At 44.5% G+C, this 20,140-nt stretch overlaps 1 long non-coding RNA gene across 2 annotated transcripts; it reads right to left on the bottom strand.

Annotated features, from left to right (window-relative positions):
* Window positions 1-13,339: 13,339 nt before the first annotated feature.
* Window positions 13,340-19,863, bottom strand: LOC128409587 (uncharacterized). Of its 2 annotated transcripts, none has more exons than XR_008329261.1 (3): window positions 19,392-19,863; window positions 17,320-17,410; window positions 13,340-13,504 (listed from the first exon to the last, which is right to left on the bottom strand). It is a non-coding gene; the product is annotated as an uncharacterized LOC128409587 (long non-coding RNA). The 2 variants fall into 2 exon arrangements; XR_008329260.1 differs by lacking the exon at window positions 19,392-19,863 and adding an exon at window positions 18,390-18,501.
* Window positions 19,864-20,140: the final 277 nt, after the last annotated feature.

The raw sequence follows: 20,140 nt of genomic DNA, 5'->3' as shown, positions 1-20,140 counted from the left end.
TCCGACCGTGACTCGAACGTTTTGGCTCCCAAACCTGGAAGTGAGTGTTCAGGTTTTCGAATGTTCTTTGGCATCTAAATGTCCGACACAGCTTCTGTGGTTTCCAATTGGCTGCAGGAGCTTCCGGCAGCCAATCAGAAGCTGTGCCTTGGTTTCCAAACGTTTTGGAAGTCGAATGGATTTCTGGAACGGATTCCATTTGACTTCTGGGGTACCACTGTGTATGCCAGGGGTAGGCAACCTAAGGCCCATGGACCACAAGCGGCCCACAGGGGTCGTTTAACCAGCCCATAAGCCGCCCCCATACAAAGCTGCCCACTCAACGAGTCCCCGCACACTGCGCTAAACCGACGCAGCGCAGTGTGGGGACTTGCTTCCACAGCACCGGAAATCGTGTCTGCACATGCTCAGACACCGAAAATTGTGTCTGCGCAGATGCAGACACCGGAAATTGCACCCGTGCGCATGCAGTCAAGTCTACGGCGGGATCTCTGCTGGAGTGAACCAGCCCAGGTGAGGTAAACCTTGCCAACCCCTGGTATATGGAGTGAAATACAGATTTCTAGGTGCCAGTGTGGCCAGAGGGAGCTGGAGTCCATTCCCTGGACTGGTTGCAAGAAAGAAGGGAGCTGGGTAAAGGCCAGCTAAGGTAAGGCTGAGGCTGGTGCAGCATTGCCTCATTTGCCCTGATGGACCAGCCTCCATTGATCATGATAATGAAAGAAATGCACCCCTGAACAGAGAGCCAGTGTGGTGTAGTGGTTAAGAGCGGTAGACTTGTAATCTGGTGAACCGGGTTCACGTCTCCGCTCCGCCACATGCAGCTGCTGGGTGACCTTGGGCCAGTCACACTTCTCTGAAGTCTCTCAGCCCCACTCACCTCACAGAGTGTTTGTTGTGGGGGAGGAAGGGAAAGGAGAATGTTAGCCGCTTTGAGACTCCTTTGGGTCGTGATAAAGCGGGATATCAAATTGAAACTCTTCTTATTCTTCGGCAACAGAGACTGCAGGTTCCGGGTATTGCACTCCGTTTAGCTCCCCAATTCCCTGTATAAACACAGACTTCCTCGCAGCCAACCGTGTTTCAGTATCTTCAAATGCTGGATTCAGCTGCAGACACATCTCTGTCTAGCCAACATGTTGCATGGAGGCTTCTTCCCAGCCAACGGTAAATGGAGTTGGCTAATGAGAACTGGCCAGAGCTGCCTTTTCCTCCATACTAGATAAGCAGGTTGGCGAACGCCAGCCAGCAGCTGCGTCTGCACAAGAGAGCAGCCAGCGGCAAAAGTTCTTCCATAAGTGCCAGGCCAGAGAGAGGATGAGGCGGCGGCAGTGAGGAGGAGGGGAACCTTTCCTCCTACAACCTCAGCTAATTCCCCAGTCTGGGAAGCTGCCACTCATAACGCAGCCGAGAAAAGGCTCTGGGTTTGTTCAGCAGCATCAGGATGGATTAGAAGACAAGCTGCCGCGATGCTCATGCCTCACACTGCATGCTGGGACTTTAATTCCAATTCCAGCTGGTGGTTTAGATACGGCCTAGGCTGCCTCTCACTCTGTGTCAGCCTCCAACGCAGGACGTTTCATGGTTTAGAAGGGTGAGGCCCGGGGGAGAAGTGTCTTAAACAATTTTCCATTGACCTCCGTGGGTGGTGATGAAATATTCTGCTGTGTCTCCACATTTCCAGGGGCTGGTGGGGGTGAAATAAGTTTCTGAAATAGCATGAGACCCAGCAGTCTTGACTCCCACATGAGCTCTGTGTCCTTTGCCAGTAGGAACCAGGAGGGGGGTAGATGCTGAAAAGGACAGGGGGAAACTGCACCTTTCAATAGTTGCGCAGACGAGGGAATCACTTGTGCGGCAAATGGTTCATTTCATATCCAAAAAGGGACAGGTTCTGTGTAGATGACTTTCCCTCCTCAAAGAATCCTGGGAACTTTAGTTTACCCCTCACGGGGGTTCAGTTCCCAGCACCCTTAACAAACTACAGTTCCCAGGATTCTTCAGGGGGAGCCGTTGGTTTTCATGTCTGCTGTGCACACAGCCAGGGCTTCTGTAGTTCTTCCACCTTGGTCCCCGAGATGTCATTGGACTGCAACTCCCATCATCCCTAGGGAGGCTGACGATGCAGGGAGTTGGACTACCTTTGAGGCCCCAAGGTTGAAAGACAATGTTTGACACACCTATTGAAGGTCCAGAAGGCCCATCCTTTTAGCATCTGGCCATCCTATTGTGAGTTCTGTTCCCCAAAGTCTTGGGCTGTTTTGTGACTTCTCATTTGTGCAAACGATGCTGGCGGAATGCCACACTGTGTCCTGATTTGCTCTCAGTTTGTGTGCTTTTCAAGTTGGGAGCTCTCAGTGGGCAGACTGAGGTTGGTAGGGCAGAGGTCCATTCACCCTAATGGACCTTCCTCCGCCACTCCCAGTGAGGTCAGTGAAGGAGATGACTCCAGAGTGTGCGCAAAGGACTGTGACCTTAGATGCAAGAAAGAGAAACCAATCCCATTAATTCACCACTTCTGCCCTTGGAGTAGCCTCACAAGGAATGACACCATCAAGGCAATATTATTAAATTATCATCTTTGAACATGCCCTCTCAATATACAGTGGTACCTCGGGTTAAGTACTTAATTCGTTCCGGAGGTCCGTTCTTAACCTGAAACTGTTCTTAACCTGAAGCACCACTTTAGCTAATGGGGCCTCCTGCTGCTGCCACGCTGCTGGAGAATGATTTCTGTTCTCATCCTGAAGCAAAGTTCTTAACCCGAGGTACTATTTCTGGGTTAGCGGAGTCTGTAACCTGAAGCGTATGTAACCTGAAGAGTTTGTAACCCGAGGTACCACTGTACTTGGCAGCATCTCACAAAGCTGGATCCAACACACAAGGAAATGTGAAGCCCTGACTGAATCATGTATACCTGAAGGAGTATCTTCACCCCCATCGTTCAGCCCAGACACTGAGGTCCACCTCCAAGGGCCTTCAGGCAGTTCCCTCACTGTGAGAAGTGAGGTTACAGGGAACCAGGCAGAGGGTCTTCTTGGTGATGGCTCCCGCCCTGTGGAACGCCCTCCCATGACAAGGAAATAAACAACTATCTGACTTTTAGAAGACATCTGAAGGCAGCCCTGTGTAGGGAAGTTTTTCATGTTTGATGTTTGATGTTTTATCTTTTTATTATTATTATTAAGAATCTGCTGGGAGCCACCCAGAGTGGCTGGGGAAACCCAGCCAGATGGGCAGGGTATAAATAATAAATTATTATTACTGTATAAAATATATTATTATTATTATTATTATTATTATTATTATTATTATTATTTGCTGGAGAGGTTGCTTGGGGAGGGGACCTGCTGCTGAAGAAGAAGAAGAAATAACTCTCCATTGTATGTCCTCCTCTTTCTGCAGCTGTGAATGAAGAACATTAAATAAACTGTTGGTTTCCTTGCTTTTCAAGGTGTGGAAGGAAACCTTGGAAGCTTCATTATCCTCTTTCAGTACCTATTAATACGAATAATTGATAGCAGAAACTCAGCTTATAAAAGACAGTCTGGCATTTGCAATAGGAGAGGGAGGAGGAGGAGGGATGGAGAAACCAATTAATTTTGTTTGTTTTCTTAAAAAAAGAAATGGCACTGAATTACAGCAGAGTGCTCCTCTTCCCTGCCTTCCCTGAGATGCATTTCAGGAATACATCAGCTGATAACCTTCTCGATTTACAAGGCAGGCTGCTTGTCAGAGCTGACCTAAACTGGGTTTAATTGAAAGTCTCCTGTTGGCAGTGGGAGTGAGATATCGGAAAGGGCACCTTCATAGGAGAGTGTAGTACAAAGAGACTTGTGAAATGGGAGAAGGACTCTCAAAAGAGGTGGAGAGAGGGAGAAGGAAGCACCAGCGAGGGAGCAGCACCCTCTGCTGGGCAGTTCCCAGAAGGGATGTGGAATTAGACTGGGAAGACAGGCGTGCTTGAAAGCAGCTGGTGATTTGGAACGGCATGTGTTAAGTGGAAAGGGAGACAGGAGGAGTTCCTGGAGTCCGGTGCTAGAGTAACACCTGCGTGAGGTGTATATAAGAGATGGCATTAATCTGAGCCGTTGCAACTGACAACCTGAAGATCTGTTATCTGGGCATTTTGGCTATGTCTAAAATGAAATGGGAGTGCCTGATCACCTCATCTGTCTCCTGAGAAATCTCTATGTGGGACGAGAAGCTACAGTTAGAACTGGATATGGAACAACTGATTGGTTCAAAATTGGGAAAGGAGTACGACAAGGCTGTATATTGTCTCCCTGGTTATTTAACTTATATGCAGAATTCATCATGCGAAAGGCTGGGCTGGATGAATCCCTAGCCGGAATTAAGATTGCCGGAAGAAATATCAACAACCCCAGATATGCAGATGACACAACCTTGATGGCAGAAAGTGAGGAGGAATTAAAGAACCTTTTATTGAGGGTGAGAGAGCGCAAAATATGGTCTGAAGCTCAACATCAAAAAAACGAAGATCATGGCCACTGGTCCCATCACCTCCTGGCAAATAGAAGGGGAAGAAATGGAGGCAGTGAGAGATTTTACTTTCTTGGGCTCCATGATCACTGCAGATGGTGACAGCAGCCACGAAATTAAGAGACGCCTGCTTCTTGGGAGGAAAGCAATGACCAGCCTAGACAGCATCTTAAAAAGTAGAGACATCACCTTGCCAACAAAGGTCCGTATAGTTAAAGCTATGGTTTTCCCAGTAGTGATGTATGGAAGTGAGAGCTGGACCATAAAGAAGGCTGATCGCCGAAGAATTGATGCTTTTGAATTATGGTGCTGGAGGAGACTCTTGAGAGTCCCATGGACTGCAAGAAGAACAAACCTCTCCATTCTGAAGGAAATCAGCCCTGAGTGCTCACTGGAAGGACAGATCGTGAAGCTGAGGCTCCAATACTTTGGCCACCTCATGAGAAGAGAAGACTCCCTGGAAAAGACCCTGATGTTGGGAAAGATGGAGGGCACAAGGAGAAGGGGACGACAGAGGACGAGATGGTTGGATAGTGTCTTCGAAGCTACAAACATGAGTCTGAACAAACTGCGGGAGGCAGTGGAAGACAGGAGTGCCTGGCGTGCTCTGGTCCATGGGGTCACAAAGAGTCGGACACAACTAAACGACTAAACAACAACAACAAGCAAAGTCATCCCATTAGTGCAGGGGCCAGCAAACTTTTTCAGCATTGGGCTGGTCCACTGTCCCTCAGACCTTGTGGGGGCCTGGACTATATTTTGAAGAAGAAAAAAATGAACCAATTCCTATGCCCCACAAATAACCCAGAGATGAATTTTAAATAAAAGCACACCTTCTACTCATGTAAAAGCACCAGGCAGGCCCCACAAATAACCCAGAGATGCATTTTAAATAAAAGGACACATTCCACTCATGTAAAAATATGCTGATTCCCAGACCGTCCGCGGGCCAGATTTAGAAGGCGATTGGGCCGGATTTAGTTTGCCCACGGAACTTGCCCTGCCTCTCTGAAGTAGACAGAGGTGGGGGGTACACAGGGAAAGAAGAGGGAGCAAAGTTTTGTTGCAAAAGTGAATGTTCTTGCACTAAGAGGACGGCATGGTTGGATACACTTCATACACAGATCTATATGTATGTCAGATGTTTCTTGCTGAATTTCCACAACACTCTGTTGTATCAAAGATTCATGCCTCTGAGGAGAAAAATATATAATCTCTTCTTCATCTTATTCGTTCTTAAGCCTCTGCTTCTTCATGAAGCGCTTGTTTTCCGGTCGCCTCATCAGAACTTTATTTGATTGCGATTTATCTGCATATTCTAGCAGCCTTTTCTTTTTGACACCATTCAAACTAATCCTGTAAGAAAAGCTCTATAAACTTGTCAACTTTTGAAAAGGGGTTTAATCCTTCATGGCACACAGTATATTATCTTTCATACCTTTCAAAATGAGATGTGGGCCGAGGGGGCCTCTTCTGCCACGTGCTGAGCTGATTAACATCTAGCATGGCAAAATAGGGAAAGAAAATTGAATTACACGTGGTTGACGATCAGTGATTTCTCATATTAATATTGCTACCGGCAGCTGCATTAGAGGCTTTGTGTGAGCAAAGGGTTTGAGTTTGCTTCGTCACATCACCTTCATGTTTCTTTTCCTTCTAGAAAGCCCACTTGTGTTCATGCGTTAGTAATTGTTTCACATGCGTATACAGTGGTACCTTGGTTCTCAAACACCTTGGTACTCAAACAACTTGGAACCCAAACACTGCCAACCCGGAAGTAAGTGTTCCAGTCTGAGAACTTTTTTCGGAAGCCAAACCTGACTGTGTGGAACCCAGTTCAGCTGCTGATTGATTGATTGTGTGACTGCAGTACATTGTTTATTGCTTTCATTTAATGGATGAATGGTCTCGTTAGATAGTAAAATTCATGTTAACCTGCTGTTTTAGAAGTCTGAAACAGATAAATCCATTTTGCATTACTTTCTATGGGAAAGCATGCCTTGGTTTTGGAATGCTTTGGTTTTGGAATGGACTTCCAGAACAGATTAAGTTTGCTTGAGGGCAAACTACAAACAAAACTGATCGGGGGTAAAGCATGATTAGTTTGTCCAGCCAGATTCACCTACATACATGCAGCACAACTACTTAAAAAAAAAGTGACACCTTACCAAAAAAAAGTTTCCATTCCCAAGGAGCTTAAAAGCTAGAGACTGACACTAGGGATTCCTCCAGAATGCCAATATTTTGTGGGAGGGATTCAAACACATACTGGAAATCTAAGTTTGTGCACTAAAAGTGGATTGAAGGGCTCTCTTGTCAAGGTGCAAGAATTCTATTTTAAAGAGAGAGAGAGGCACTTTTTGCTGTTAGGAAGACGTGGGGGAAATGCACAGAAAGTGTAGGGTGAACAAATAATGAATGAGAAGAAGACACAGAAGCACCCTGCACCTCAATCAAGATGAATGCTCATTGCTGTTAAACTAGCCTGCAAACAAATCCATGAAGACTGGACATAGATTAACCTCTGCATAACCTTTGTGCAACGAAACCAGGATGGATGAGAAATAAACAGGTTTCCTGGAGGAACCCAAGGAAGACAAAGGGGAAGGAGGCTTGAAATGGAGGCAGGAGTGCATAAGGGGAGAATATGCAATTGTATTTATACCTTATTACATTTATATCCCACCTTTCCTCCAAGGTGCAGAAGGTAGCATACATTTTTCCCCTCCCCATTTTATTCTAACAGGTATGTTAAGCCTGGAAAAGAGGTAATTGAGAAGAGAAGTGATAGCCATTTTCAAATACAGTGGTACCTCGTGTTAAGAACTTAATTCGTTCCGGAGCTCCGTTCTTAACCTGAAACTGTTCTTAACCTGAGGTACCACTTTAGCTAATGGGGCCTCCTGCTGCCACCGCCATGCGATTTCTGTTCTCATCCTGAGGTAAAGTTCTTAACCTGAGGTACTATTTCTGGGTTAGCAGAGTCTGTAACCTGAAGCATCTGTAACCTGAGGTACCACTGTATCTTAAGGGCTGTCACGTGGAAGAGGGAACATGTTTGTTTCCTCCTGCTCTGGAGGGTAGGACTCAAACCAATGGCTTCAAGTTACAACAAAGGAGATTCTGACTAAACATTCGGGGGGAAAACTTTCTGACAGTAAGAGCTGTTCAGCAGTGGAGCCCATGAGAGGTGGTGGACTCTCTCCTACCTTGTAAGTTTTTAAGCAGAGGTTGGATGGCCACCTGTCTTGGATGCTTTAGCTGAGATTCCTGCACGGCAGAGGGTTGGACTAGATGACCCTTGGGTCCCTTCCAACTCGTAAGATTCTATGATTCTATTATTCTAACCCTGTGAGGTAGGTTAGGCTGAGAATGAGTAAGCCGTGATTTGAATCCGTGACCAGGGAGAAGAGTTGATGGAAGAGGATTGGAAAAAGTTCAAGGATTATCTACAGAAATATTGTAAAATGTTTGAATGTTAAAATGATGTGGGATGTGAAGGTAACATGGCATTTGGGATATGGTTAAAAGAGCTATGAAAAAAGAATCTTAAAAAAGAGAAGGGGGGTATGACTAGAATAATATTATGTTAAAGTATATAAGGTGGAGTAAAGGACCAAGATAAGGGAAATTAGAGACATAATAAGTGGGAACATATAATTATAAATGAGGTTTGAAAGAGGGTCAGAATTTGCTGAATTTGACGGAATAAAGAGGAATACAAAAAAGGGAGATGTGAGGAGGTCAGGAAAGAGGGATATAGAACCTTGAAACTTAAAAGTGGATTCTTTTTTTTCCCTTTTCTTTATTAAGTGTGTATTTTCTGTTTTCTGTTTTCTGTTTTGATTTATGTGATTGTTTGATTTTTATGTTTTGTAAAATCCTAATAAACATTTATTTAAAAAAAAAAAAAGATTTGAATCCTGGTCTCTCGGGCCCTAGTGCAACACTCTAACCACTACACAACACTAGTATCTGAGGCTTTTCATGATGTGGAGACTAACAGTGCAATTCTAACTATGGGTGGAATCTAACACACCACCAAGGACTCAGCTATAAAGCTGCAAATATAACGTTTTGAGTGTGTTTTAAGTGCATTATACAAACATGACACTGGATGGCGATTGTGAGCTTATGGCAAATTCAATATATATTTTAAAACGTGTTTGTTTGTTTTTAAAGAGTTTTCACAGCCTTTTTTGTATGTGTCTAGATTCCTCCCAAGTCCCTTGTTCTCTTCATGGAAAAGCTAGATTTTGAGCAGGGATTTTAAGTAAGAAAAAGAGGTGGCTGCATGAAAGCATTCTGGGCTGTATTTCTAGGCACAAGAAGGAAATAATCATAGCAAATGTCGCACATGAATTGCATAGAGTGCTACTTGCAACTACAGGACTTAATGAATATTTATTTGAATAGAATGAAAGAGAACGCAGTGAGCCATGTGAAATAATGCTACCAAAAGCCAACAGTCAAGGCATAAATATACTTTAGGTCGTATATCCTGTCCAGGTTTGTGCTGTTCATGTCAATCCAGGCAGCAAATGCCTGACCATAACCGAGAAAATATTTCCGCTTGCAAGAGTCCACAAACTGAATAAAACAGCCCATGCCTATTCTTATGTGCTCAAGCCTGCTCTTGAATTGCACTACACAGTACTTCCATTTACATACTGCACAATTTGCATCCTGAACCACCATCAGCTAGGTTTTATTTATTTTATTTTAAATTTTTTATTCATTTTTCATTTTTGTTCATTACATACATCTCAAATTCTTAACGTCTACCATATATAAATAAATATATAGGTTTTAGAACCAAACCAGCATTCTACAGGTTACTGGTATTCTCAAGGCCAATCTGTAAAATTACAGATTTTAGCTGATTAATCATAGAATTATAGAGTTGGAAGGGACCCCAAATGTCATCTAGTCCAACTCTCTTCAATGCAGCAAACACAGCCAATCATCTGGCTTTTGATTAAATCTCTGTTCTCTGCCTTGAAAGGTAATGCCCTTTATTAGACACTGGGTGCCACCTATCATAGGTGCTGTAGTAGCAGATTTCCTGCACTGTGGTTCGACTAGATGGCTTTTAAAGTCATTTCTAACACCATCTGATTCTATGGATGTTGCTAAAACAGCTGCCTTTCTGATGCTATTGAAGGAAGAGCACAAATTCTCTTCGGCCCAAGAGCTTCCATGTTAATACACCAAAGATACCATTCTGTTGCAAAAGGGGGGGGTGCGCTTAAACCTTTTCATTGCCATTGTTTTCATTTTGGAAATTTGGAACTTATGGTAACAGTTGCGCATCAAAGCCTTAACAGCTTCAGAGTTCAAATCCCAGTTCTGCCCACAAAAAAAGATGGTTGTACAAATCTTGGGATTCTCCAATACCTCCTTCTCATGGGTGGTGCCATTCTGGCTGCATGATGATGAGCATGATGTTGGTCTATAAAATGCATAAATGCAACAGTTATACAGTGGTACCTCAGGTTAAGAACTTAATTCGTTCTGGAGGTCCATTCTTAATCTGAAACTGTTCTTAACCTGAGGTACGACTTTAGCTAATGGGGTCTCCCGCTGCCACCGTGCGATTTCTCTTCTCATCCTGAGGTAAAGTTCTTAACCTGAGGTACTATTTCTGGATTAGCGGAGTCTGTAACCCAAGGTACCACTGTATTTATAAGATGTTCAAGTCACCTTTCCCTCCCACTTTGTTGGGTTTTTAAAAAATATATATAAAACACACGAATAAAACAAATACGGCAGTAAAATTACAAAACAATGACAAAGCCAGCAGAGAGTCGAGCCGTTTGTCAGCTCAGTGAGCTAAAATGAGAAACAATGCAGCAGTTGCCTGCAAATGCTTTTCCAGATAAATAGCCTCTTCAGCTGCCAATAGAAGGCATAAAAATAGGAGGGAGCCAGCAAGAGTTGGCAGCTGGGTTTTGGGTTTTTTTTCCCCTGGCAGTGATTATTGGGGAGCGGGATGGGGAAAGAAAAAAACTTCACCTACTGGATTTTTTCTTGTCATGTGTCAGTTGTACTGCCCATGTGGCTGCTTTTGTGCCCCCCCCCCCCACGAGCTCTAAATGAGAAGCTTGCTTTGTTCAACTTTGTAGCTCTGTCCTGCTCAACACTGGGTGTGTCCATAAGCCACTTGCAGGGGGGACCCAAAATTAAATGTATCACACACACAATAACAAAGCAACAGTTTGCATGCACCAATTTACATGTGCAGATGCCAGTTTAGCAATAGCCACTACAATTCAGATAGAATAGGAATTTCCTGGGATTTCAAAGGCAAAATCAATTGGGGGGCGGATTTCCAAAAGGCAGTACTTTCTCCTGGCTCAACAATTTGGGGGCTTTCCTTAAAAAAGCTGAACAATTTTGGTGGTTTCCTTTTTAAAAAGCTGAACAAACAGTTTTTACTTTTTGAAATATGGCAACCCTAAGATAGAACTACAAATGCATCTCTCACCATAGCGGTGAAGACTATCCTATCCACCCCATCCATTTAAAACACTCTTATGCCATGGTCATCACTTCCCCTCTCCCTGCTGTCCTGCAAAGAATTATGGGAACAGTTGTTTCTTCAGGGAGCTGAGAGTTGTTTAGAGACCCAGCACCATTCCCAGCACCCTTAGCAAACTATGCTAGGGTTGCCGCCTGTCCTATATAATACGGTGGTACCTGTTGGTTTCTATTTCCCTCACTGAGCAGCATCTGCAGTCACAAGACATTGTTTTGCATTCCACAGTCAGAGTTACTGTTGGATTCCCACGGGAATGGGAGACTGGGTGTGACGTACACTGGTTTCCTGTTTTTCACTGTTCTCTCGGTGTTCTTTGTTTCCGAGATGTGTTGCTTCTCTGCTCTCGCAGAGGCAAGATGCACGTTTGTATTCTCTCAGCATAGAGTGTAAATAAAATTAAGAATGTAGCACATACTGCTTATCCTTCCGCTGTGTATGACGACACTCTGCTTGGGCTCAAGATAAGACGAGCCTGTATCAGCTTCAGCTTCAGATGGGCCGAAGCTGGTCAAAATCTCACAGTACCTTGGGTTAAGAACTTACGGTAATTCATTCTGGAGGTCCATTCTTAACCTGAAACTGTTCTTAACCTGAAGCACCACTTTAGCTAATGGGGCCTCCTCCTGCTGCTGCACCGCCTGAGCACGATTTTCTGTTCTCACCCTGAAGCAATGTTCTTAACCCGAGGTACTATTTCTGGGTTAGCGGAGTCTGTAACCTGAAGCGTATGTAACCCGAGGTACCACTGTATAGGATTGTCCCATATTTCAATGTAAAATGCTACATCCTGTATCGTTTCAGTTTTGTCCTGTATTTCAGATCCTCTCTCTCTGCCAAGTTAGGGATCCTCTCCAAATGTGTGTGTCTGTGACAAATTTCAGAGGGGCCATCCTATTAGGCTGCAGTAGATTTTAATGAATTGCTTTGAAGTTGCTTCAGCACCAGATTTTTTAAAAAAAATCGTCCAACCACCCCGCTCTGTATTTTGCCAGAACCCTATACAATTCCCATATTCCTTGTGGGGGAGCCACGACTGTTAAAGTGGTGTAAGAGTGCATCAAATGGATGGGGCAGCCCTGTGTGCTTGCACAGTCCACTGTTGAGTGTTGTCTATTGATGGGCAACTTCAAGACCCCTGTCTCTCTCCTTTCTTATCGTCCTTAAAACTGTCCACTTGGTCCCCGGGCCTGCAACAGGGGAACACACAAACATAGCAAGATGCTTTACCCTGAGTCAAACCACTGGATCCATCCAATTCACTGCTGCCTACACTGACTGACACCATCTCTCTCGGGTCTTTCCCAGTCCCATCTGGAGGTGGCAGAGTTTGCAAGTGGGACTTTCTGCATCCTGAGCTACGGCTCTTCCCTTAAGCTTCCCTTTCTTCTTAGGGAAGCAGAATCCTGTGCGGGGAAATATCTGACAAACCCTCAGAAGGAAAAATTGAAAACCTACCCTAAAATCAACGATATGGGAATAATGCCATTCAATTTAGGAAAATGATGCGGTCCAAGGATTGCAGGTTTGTAGTCAGTGGGGAGGCGGGGTGTTGTCTTCATTTTGTCGCTTAGATCTCAACCTTACGAGATGCTGCTCTCTGTCAAGAACCCCAGTCAATTAAAGCAAATCTGCCTTTTCCCCGTGGTGTGTTTCACACTGACTATTTTTGCAACAAGCAAGAGATGAGTGTCAGGTCCGTGCTTTAGACAGATGCTTCAGAATACAATGAGACTAGCCGAGGCCCCATCATGGTTGTTCTGACAGGTTTTGAGAAGGAACTGACATGTTTACACCAATGAATGAAACATAAAGCAGGATGAAGAGTACAGTGGTACCTTGGGTTACATACGCTTCAGGTTACAAGACGCTTCAGGTTACAGACTCCGCTAACCCAGAAATAGTGCTTTAGGTTAAGAACTTTGCTTCAGGATAAGAACAGAAATTGTGCTCCGGCGGCGCAGGGGCAGCAGGAGGCCCCATTAGCCAAAGTGGTGCTTCAGGTTAAGAACAGTTTCAGGTTAAGAACGGACCTCCGGAACAAATTAAGTACTTAACCCGAGGTACCACTGTAATTGCCTTGGGATGGGATAATTAATTTGGCTCTGGGAAGACTTGTGACAGAATGCTCTTTTCTTGGTAAGGAAAGAGTGTGTGTGTGTGTGTGTGTGTGAGAGAGAGAGAGAGAGAGAGAGAGAGAGAGAGGGAGAGAGAGAGAGAGAGAGAGAGAGAGAGAGAATTCAGGGCTTGCAAGTATTAGGAAAACTAAAGGAATATCAATTTTTAAAAACCATCTATTTCCCCTTTATTTCAACATCTGTTCAAAAGGAATGGCAAGAGACTTCAAAGAGCCCTGGAGATTTCAATCCACTTCAGAAAGGACATCTTCTTTCTTGACCTCTTAAACACATCCAGTCCATTTCTGACACAAGCTCTTCGTCTTGCCAAAGAGACAGATTGGGACTGCAGAGGAGGCAAGAGATGTGAGAGGTTGTGATAAAACTGGAGATCAGCAGAATATGTGTTGACCTGATAAAAGCTAGCTAAAGGAATGAAAACCATACATTCACAGCTGCGGAACTCACTGCCCTTGGAAACAGTGATGGGTTGGGTTATACCTGATGAAAAAGAAAACAAGGGAAAGGAGCCAATCCAGGGATAATTTGCATGTAAATAGGAATGCAGCATTCAAGCATTGTGCTCCCTTTTGCACAAGTTGATAGAATCTGAAAGCTGACATTACAGACTATGTGATCTGGTCCACTGCCATGAAAAAGAGCCAGAACCAATCTCCAGGACCAACTGGTCTCTGCATTCAAGATGGCTGTATTTATTCTGTTGCCCCTGAGCAGAAAAAGTTTGCTGCCCTGACATAAGCGCACGCGTGCACACACACACACACACACACACACACACACACGAGTGATGCCTGAGGTAAAGACACTCTTTTCTCCTGGGGGTGCATTTCCTTGCCCTGACTGAGGAGCGAATTAGGGTGATAAGAATCCACCAGTTTGGGATCTTTTCCTGGTTTTTGGATTACCACCCACTATTGCTCCCAACAATCCCATTAAATAGGTCCACAAGGTGTGGGACCATTGCCTCATTTGTAGAAGTCTGCAGACAATCTATCTGGGCCAGATCAGTGCTGTGGTTTTAGTTTAGAAATAACAGTGCACTTCCTCAGATGTTACTTTATCATGAAAGCATTCCCTAAATTCCGGAGTAAAATTTGGGACAAAAACACTGTGTAAAAATGATTCAATACATTCCTGAAAAGGCTCCTTGGAGGCACAAAGTGATTCATAGACTTCAGAAAAGTGGAGATTTGTTTTTCCTGAATATAGTATATGATCCCCATGGGCAGAGCATATTGCAAAAACTTGGCATTTCATATGCTGATGTTTTAAGGCATTGACTAAAAGAGGAGGAATTTGAACGAAAAAGAGTTGTTGTTGTTGTTTTAAAAAAATGCAAATTGCTGCAGAAATGTGGAGAACTGAATTTAAGACCTGAAAAGACTGTAAGAGAACCAAAACTGACAGATTCTTCTATCCCTAAGTGCTGGCTATTGCAATTCTGTGAGAAATAAACTACAGTTCCCAAGATTCTTTGGAGGAAGTCATGACTGCTAACTAGGATACAAGTGCTTTAAATGTACAGTGGTACCTCTGGATGCAAACAGGATCCGTTCCGGAGCCCTGTTCACATCCTGAAGCAAATGCAACCCGCGTCTGCGCATGCGCGGGTCATAATTCACCGCTTCCGTGCATGCGTGTGACGTCATTTTGAGCGTCTGTGCATGCGGCGAACCCGGAAGTAAAGCGTTCCGTCACTTCTGGATCGCTGCGGATCGCAACCCTAAAACGCTTAACCCAAATCTACTTCAACCCGAGGTATGACTGTATTGTGTGGATGTGACCTCCCAAAGCATGCTTTCTAGGGAAGGGCCCCGAGTGCTTTTCCATTTGCCCCACCAGTTTACCTAGGAATACCTGCTCTTTACCACTGAATCACAGCAAACATCAATCTGCAGAAAAACCAGTTGTCATTTGCTCTGATTCAGCGGTAAGGAGAGAGTTTTCCCGGGAGAAAGCAGAGGGACAAGCAGAAGTGTGGCTGAGCCCTGAACCACTGGAAGTGGATTATCCTGCTACTCTCTGCTTTTGCTGACCCAAAATTGAACGCTATTGGAGAAAGGCTATCTAATAATAATCACTTATCTGCCTCCTGTCACAATAAAAAAGAATTACCATATGCTATCAGACTAATGCTTGATCAGGACAAGTCCCCGCCAACCCTTTCTGGCAATATCTTTGAAATTCAGACATCTAGGATTTCAGCCAGAAGTCTTTCTACACCCTTGCAATGAATTTCTTATGAAATGTTGGGGATCAAATCAGTAGCTGGGAGATCCATGCTGAGGTAATGGTGAGCTTTGTTTTAATGCTCAGGGTCCACCATACTTGAAATTCCAAATCCCTCCCCCCCCCCCCCCGTGCTATGTTTCTAGAAAAATAAGTGCCGGAACCCACCATGAACACCTCCCTTGTTTTCTTACAATGGCAATGGAACCTAGAACTGAGTTCCGGCTGAAGAAAGGGCTTGCCTCCCCCCTGTATTTTCCTCTACCCCAGAATGTGACAAAGCTCATTTGGCTAAACTTTCTGACTGACTTGATGTTTACGAAGTGCATTCCTTGCTCAGAAGGTATTACCCTCTGATCAACCCTGCTCACTGGGACAAGGTCATCAGAGTATGTAAGTAAAGAAGCTCCTGCCTCAGTTGACATATAATAGCTCTCTTTGACATGGCCAAGGGGCCTCTTTGGCTGTGAACACACTATACCAGGGATGTCCAACCAGTAGACTGCAATCTACTGGTAGATCCCTGGATGATCCTGGTAGATCGCGGGATCCTTATTGTGTACAAAAAGTTGCAAAAGAAGCTTTAAAACTCTGTGCAACCCTTCCCAAAAAAAGCTCAACAACTCTCGGCAATCCACCCACCCCATGCATGTTCCTCTTCGCTCCAATGACAATGGGTAGATGACTGCCAGCTTTTTTTTAATACTGGGAGTAGATCACTATACCTTTAAAGCACATTCAAAGCACATTCTTTCCATCAAAGAATTCTGGGCATTGTAGTTTACCCCTCACAGACCCTCCAAGCATCCCTATTTTCCAGGGACAGTCCCGGATTTACAGAAGCCGTCCCGGTTTCTGATTTGATCCCAGAATGTCCCACTTTTCCTATTTTTATCAGAGAAATGTTGGAGGGTATGGAATTATGTGACCCCCCCCCGAGTCAAGAAGATATACAACCTTTAGAAGACATAGGAAGGCAGCCCTGTATAGTTTTTTAATGTTTAATGTTTTGTTGCATTTTAAATGTATTTTGGAAGCTGCCCAGAATGGCTGAGGCAACCCAGACCTGATGGGCAGAGTTGTTGTTTTCGTTGTTGTTGTTGTTGGTTGTTGTTGTTGTTGAATAGGATATTTAATCCTATTTTCATCGGAGAAATGTTGGAGGGAATGAGAGTTACAATTTCCCCCAGCCCTTAAGAAACCTATTGTATGTGCTCAGCCTTTGATAACAGTACTCACTTTCTATTTAGCAGATGGGTAGGCAAGATAGAACACAAGATCAATTACCTGACACTCAACATCGACTTAGCAACATCTCCAAGAGGCAGTGCTGAGAAAGGTATTTCTAGGCAGTCAGGTTTGAGACTATTCATTTATTCATTCATTTGTTCATCATTGACATTATTAGGCTAGATGGACCATCAGTTTCAGCACTGGCATAATAATGGATGGCTCTTTATGTACTAGATGTTGTCTTCTTACTTGTGGTATGCTGCATATGGCACAACATGATCTATATAGGGTAGAGTAAGTGCTGGACCTACAGGAAACTAATCAGCTTCCTCATCTGCTCCTTGTGCTACATGGAGATGCCTGGGATTGATTTTAGGACCTTAATAATTGCTCTGCTGCAATGGCAGTCAAGAAAAGAGTACCTTGTGTTTCGGGCTGGATGGTCCCACCTTTTATTTCTATATTCCTATAATTTGCATAGAAAATGATTCATACAGAATCATTTAAAAAAAAAAAAGCCAGAAACCCACTTACGGAAGATACTGTATTGCCAGCAGGCAGAAACCATCACATAGCAAAAGGGAGCCTAATTGAAGTTGATTTCAACAAATGACTTTCATAAATGGCGATTTCCTTTTAATATGACAGCATGAGAAATTTCTTACATAAACCACTAACCTTTCTATTTATTTCCTCCTTTCAGAGATAACACTGAAGACCAAATGCCTTTTGTAGGAAGAGAACAAAATCAGCCTTGCTTCTCATTATCCTTTTTTAAAAAACACAAAAAAACAGGATTAGCCATTTATTTCAAATAACGAGATTCAACATGTCAAGCAATCAGCCATAAGCCCTGTTATTATAGCAAACTAAGAAGGTTGAGTGCCTATCAGATTGGAAACAAAATACCACTACCCAAAAATAAGATTTGTGTGGCTTCTACATACTTGGGGGACAGCCTAAGCCTTTAGAAGTACTTGTGTTTGTGGGTTTAAAGAGAGAAAGATGGAATGTGATTTTTTTTTTTAATTGTCTGGTTGTTATATTGATATTGATGACACAGTGGACACCCATCTTTAGATGGTAATGTGTATTAATTACGTCATTTACTGCCAAATGCGATAAGCCAGCCTTGCTGATTTAGGGACACTCCTACTCATTCTTTTTGAGCGAAGCCCTGGACTTCAGCCTCAAAAGTATTGCCTTGGAGAAAACACTGGATGCCTTCTGGCAGGGGCAAAACCAGGCTTTATTTCACCTTGGTCAAAGACCCAGTTTCACACACACACACACACACACACACACACACACACACACACACAGGCCTTTGCATACACACATACACAGGCTGGGAGCATCAATGGTGCCTCTCTGGAGGCTTCACCTGGGGCAAAAAAAAAAAGGCTAGCCCCTTTGTAGAACACCCTCCCTCCAGATGTGAAGGAAATAAGCAGCTATCCTATCTTTAGAAGGGAAGTTTTTAATATTTAATGCTGTACTGTTTTTAACACTTGATTGGGAGCCGCCCAGAATGGCTGGGGAAACTCAGCCAGACAGGCGGGGTATAAATTATTGTTATTGTTATTGCTACGGCTCTGCCTTCTAGGGCTACACAGCATGGGTGGGGAAAGCCTCAAGGGATCTCTCTCTCTCCCTCCCTCCCTCTCTCTCTGGGGTGTAGGAAGTGGGTGTGGGGGTGTAGCCTGCCCTGGGTGTCATCCCTGAGGTGGTGACAAAATGGCACTTACCGTGGGGCCTGGTCTGCAACGCACCCGAGCCACGTGTCTCTCCTGGGAGTGACGCGGTGGCTCGGGGTCCCGCGCTGCCCAAAACAGCAGCGTGGGGCTTGCATCCACCAGGCGGACTCCGTGGGCAGCTCACTGCACTGTGCCGCCCCTGTGCGCGGATTGCTGCCCCCGTGGGCAGCTCACCCCGCCCCCACTGCTCCGGGTGCCAGAGCAGCTAGCTACACCCCCCCCCTCTCTCTCTCTCTCTCACACACACACACACACAATATCTTACCACAAGGTTCCTATTCCAAGCTGCCTGTAGTGCTGGACTACAGCACTTCTCTTAGAAAGCTGTTGTTGTTGTTGTTGTTTAGTCGTTTAGTCGTGTCCGCCTCTTCGTCACCCCGAAGAGTCGGAGTTAGAAAGCTAGCAGGTCCCATTTGCATTCCTCCAGGTTTGTGTTTCTGTTGTGACGTGGGGTTTGTGATTTCAGCTCTCTTGACATAATATGCTGGAGACAGTTCTGTAGTAACACTTCTTTATTAAAGCAAACAAGACTGAGAACTGAGGAGGGGAGAGCTACATTTATAGGGACAGGGAACTAGCCAGAAGGGATACATTTTGGAGGGAACAATATCAGGCAATCACAGTCCTGCCTTTTGGAGGAAACCAATAAGACAGAGGATCCAAATACAGCAGCTTAAATGAACCAATAGTAGCTGTACCCTCTGGAACCAAAAGGCAGTTACTTTACCCTAATGCAAATACAGACAATAATAATACAGATATAAAATCCTTTGACTCAATACACAACAGTTTCCCTGTCCTTGCGCCCGTGTGCTCCTATACCGGTTGCAGCGAGCAGGACTCTAGATCTAGCCCACAACTCTACTGATAATTGAGGCACCATCTGCTTTTGTTGGCTGCCTGCTCCTATTGCATTAGAAACCTTAAAATCGCAACTCGCAAATCACTCTGCCATCGTGTGCTGCAGCCTGCGCAACAATGCCCAGGTCTCACCTGCTTCCAAAGTTTCCGTGAAGTTGCTGTCGGCCATCATTTATTTCCGGGCAGCTTCCCCAGACCCCACTTTACAGGCACCACACGGTACATGTTTGCCTCGGCAAGTGACAGGCCTGGCTCAAAGACATCCATCTTCTTAGGAAGGATTGCGGCTGCCAGCTGGAAGCTATGGATTCGGGCCATGAAGGAAATCATGCAAATGACTTTGATTTCCATAATGCCACAACCATTACCTTTGTTTGGGGCTGTTTTACAACGAGCTGCTTGTGGCAGAGGACAGTGGAGGGCCTAGGGGAGCAGCAGTAAAAAGTGAGAGGCATCTACGCAAAGATGGTCCCTAGGAGACAGTAGAGCGCACATTGCTGTTCTGCCAGAGCAGCTCCCAGCCATAATGTCTTCTTTCCACATCCCCATTTACAACCTAGGTAGTAACAGAAGTATTAGGGACCCATAGGAGGAAAAAACATTTTGCAAATTTGCATGTGTGTCAGATCCATGCTTGTAGCATTTCCCCTCCTTGTTAGTTTAGCCATGTATATATTCGCTTTCTTCATGTCCCATCAGCTACTCTCAGCCTATAAAACAAATAATGCAAACTTCCTCTCTTTCCTCTAAGTGGATGGGGACTAGGGAAAGAGCCTTAATTGTGGCTCCCTGTTCATGGAATGCTCTCCCTAAGGACTAGCACCAACGGATATCTCTTTCTAGTGTCAGGTTAACACATTCCAGCACAAATACAATGGAAC

This window comes from Podarcis raffonei, chromosome 2 (genome assembly GCF_027172205.1).
Source record: "Podarcis raffonei isolate rPodRaf1 chromosome 2, rPodRaf1.pri, whole genome shotgun sequence".
Taxonomy (NCBI): domain Eukaryota; kingdom Metazoa; phylum Chordata; class Lepidosauria; order Squamata; family Lacertidae; genus Podarcis; species Podarcis raffonei.
The sequence above is the reverse complement of the archived record's forward strand: the minus strand, read 5'-3'. Positions and strand labels throughout refer to the sequence as shown.